Here is a 3,239-nt window from a genome sequence, read left to right as displayed (position 1 = left end):
CAGTTAAACGCGTTGAGCGCGGATCATCCAGATGTGCAAACACGCAGGAAACACATTCCGCGGGACTCGAACGCGCGCGCGGCTCCGTGCGGACCCCCGGGACGCGACACCACGGATCTATCCGGGCTCAGGAAGTCCTCCGCTGACAGCTCAGGGTCCCGCTCCGGTCTCCGCCTCCATTACAAACAAGCCGAGGAGTCCCGGACGGAGGCGGCGCGCCGGCCCCCATTGTGTGCGCACATCCCCCGCAGCCCCCTTCACCCCAGACCCGCTCTCTGTTCTCGGTCTAGTGAGCCGAGATCCCGGACCCGGACCCTGCCTCCCCTCCTCTGCTCTCCTCTCCGACAGCTCAAACCTCCCCGACAGACTCGGTCCCGATCCTCCACGGTCCCGATCCTCCGCTCCGCCTGCCGTCTGAACACTAGTCCGCTCCACGCAGCGACACGGACCGGCCTCAGCCGGGGGGGCAAACCCGGAGCGGAGTCCACGCCTGGACCCGGATCCACAACACGCTGCCTCCACCCAGTTCTTTAGAAATAGTTCTTATCAGGGATCATTAGAACTAATATTCACTATATATATATATATATATATATATATATATATATATATATATAAAATTTTACAACAATATTAATATGTGTTTTATATGTTGTGTGTATACTTAATATTGTGTTAATACATTTTATTTACGGAGTATTATTCTTATTGTCAAAATATTAATACATTTTTTTTTTATTATTATTATTATTATAAATAATACGTAAATAAAATGTATTATTATTATGAATAATAACACATTATTTCTGGATTATTATTATTGTTAATAGGTCGTGTTTTACTGTGTGATCAGGGTCTAACAGACTCCAGGTCGTGTTTTCCAGCCTTCCCTGGTTTACATTAACAGGGTGGAGCCTCCTGCTCCTCCTGCTCCTCCTCCTCTCCTCCTCCCCCTGCCAGCCTCCTTAAAGCCTCCATGGAGGAGCGGCGGCTCACATCTGGAGGAAACCAGCAGCTCTGAGATCAGCTGCTGCTGCGTCTCTAATTAAAGTGGGACGCTGAACGTCCACAAGCTGTTTTACTGCTCATCCTCCTCTTCATCCTCCTCTTCTTCACTTCCATCTGACCTGGAACTTTACCCAGCATCCACTGGGACAAAACCAGACTCTCTGATTTACTGCAGGTAGCCTGACACCTGAATGCCTCGTCCCAAACCAAGAAACATGGACACGTCTTCAACACATCTCACTCTCCTCGGAGGAAGTAGATCTCATGACATCACTTCCTGTCAGCAGCAGTTAAAAACATCAATTCTATTTAAGGTGGAGTTAGAACGTGATGCACACCTTTGATCCTGTAATACATTTAAAACATCCACCTTAAAAGTCAAATCCTGAGTGGAAACTTTAATCCATCCATCTCCACCCTCCTCTGATGTGTGGAGGGGGGGGGGGAGGTGGGTAAGAGGGGAGGAGGAGGAGGGGGATTAGCTCATCCACCTCCTCCTCATCAAAAACTGGGCCTCTGACGCCTTCTGGATTATTACAGGATTAATCAAGACGAGCAGCCGGCGGCAACTTTCTCCTTTCACACACACCCTCCACTCTCCCCTCCCCCGTCTCTGTGTGCAGGACGCCGTACGGCAAACATCAAACATGGCACGAAGAAGGAGAAGAAGAAGGAGAAGAAGAAGAAGAAGGAGAAGTAACAGCTCCTCCTCCTGACACATGAAAGCAGACGAGGAGAATCAAGGAGGACCGAGATGGGAAATTACGACTGGGACGGTGTGACATCAAACGCACCGCAGAGGACTTGCATGTGTGATGACCAAAGAGGTCCGGAACAACCTGGTCCAGGTCAGACCTGATCCACCAAGAGGCTCCTCCTCCTCCTCCTCCTCCCTAATTGCAGCCCAGACCATGAAATCTGCCTCAATTAGCCACCTGTCCCTTCAGTGGTATGCAAATATCTCACTGAATATTCATGAGGGGGAGGGGCTCTGGCGAGGTGCATGTGTGGAAGATGGAGAAGAGGAAGTAAACCGGGTTATTAGGTGGTGTTTATGGCGGTGTGCTACCTGCTGCTGGACCTGATGAGGTCCAGGTCTAATCTGACACAACACCACCAGGAGGCGGAGTCTAATCCGGCCACCTGGTCCCCCGGGGGTCTTATCTGGACCTGCAGCTGCACACCGGTGGACCAACAACACAACAGAGCAGCTCCATCAGCTCCATCAGAGAGATAAACTGCTCCTTTAAACTTCTTCTTCTGTGGTGCAAAACAGGCAGGATCTAAAAACAGCTTCTCTTATCCCTGCACGGTCGTTTAATAATGGAGGGGAGGAGGAGGGGAGGGGGAGGGTGAGGAGGGGAGGAGGAGGGTGAGGAGGGGAGGGTGAGGAGGGGAGGAGGAGGGGAGGGGGAGGGTGAGGAGGGGAGGAGGAGGGGGGAGGTGGAGGTGTTTATCTGCTGCGTCTGCACTCTCATCTCCATCAGATGTCCCGTCTCACACGTTTGTACATAAAGATTCAACACCAAACCTACACCATGTATATATATATAAATATATATTTATATATATATATATATGAATATATAATTAGATGATTAGTAAATCATTTATCTGTCAACAACACTGTCTTTATTATCATACAACACACACTCTCACACTCATTTTACTTGCTGCATCAAAGAGAGAAGGAGCGGCAGGAGGCTGCTCCCTCCCCCCCCCCCCCCCCTCCTCCTCTGCCGGGGGACTGGTAAATGGGTCAGGGGGGGGGGGGGGGAGGGGGCACGTCAACACACCAAAAACACACCAGAGTGATGCTGAGCTCATACAAACGTACTGAGACCAAAGGATTCTGGGAGTGTACACGGAGAGACACACACACACACACACACACACACACACACACACACACACACACACACACACACACACACACACACACACACACACACACACACACACACACACACACACACACACACACACACACACACACACACACACACACACCTTAAAGGACCAGAGTTGGGTTTTCCCACGTTTGGCTCATTAGCTACCACAGCAGTGTTTGTGACGGAGTGGCGTCCGACAGGTGAGCAGCAGCAGGAAATGAGGAGGGAAGAGGAGAGAACAGCCAATCAGAACGTGTTGATGTCAACAACAACAAACTCCTGACCAGCGACCAGCTGACCAGCTGATCGGCGGTCAGGTGACTCAGAGGTGTTTCCTGC

General features: G+C 50.7%; 1 protein-coding gene across 1 annotated transcript in view; it reads right to left on the bottom strand.

Annotated features, from left to right (window-relative positions):
* LOC311010035 (arf-GAP with GTPase, ANK repeat and PH domain-containing protein 1-like) overlaps nucleotides 1–279 on the bottom strand; it is a 43,087-nt gene extending 42,808 nt beyond the window's left edge. Inside the window, exon 1 of the mRNA XM_084004515.1 lies at nucleotides 1–279. This exon is cut by the window's left edge and continues 1,255 nt beyond it. The gene's annotated coding sequence lies outside the window, so the exon portion shown is untranslated.
* Between the last annotated feature and the right edge of the window lie 2,960 nt (nucleotides 280–3,239).

This window comes from Eutrigla gurnardus, assembly GCF_963514095.1.
Source record: "Eutrigla gurnardus genome assembly, chromosome: 24".
In the NCBI taxonomy this organism is placed as follows: Eukaryota; Metazoa; Chordata; class Actinopteri; order Perciformes; family Triglidae; genus Eutrigla; species Eutrigla gurnardus.
This window is presented reverse-complemented; position numbering and strand designations above follow the sequence as displayed.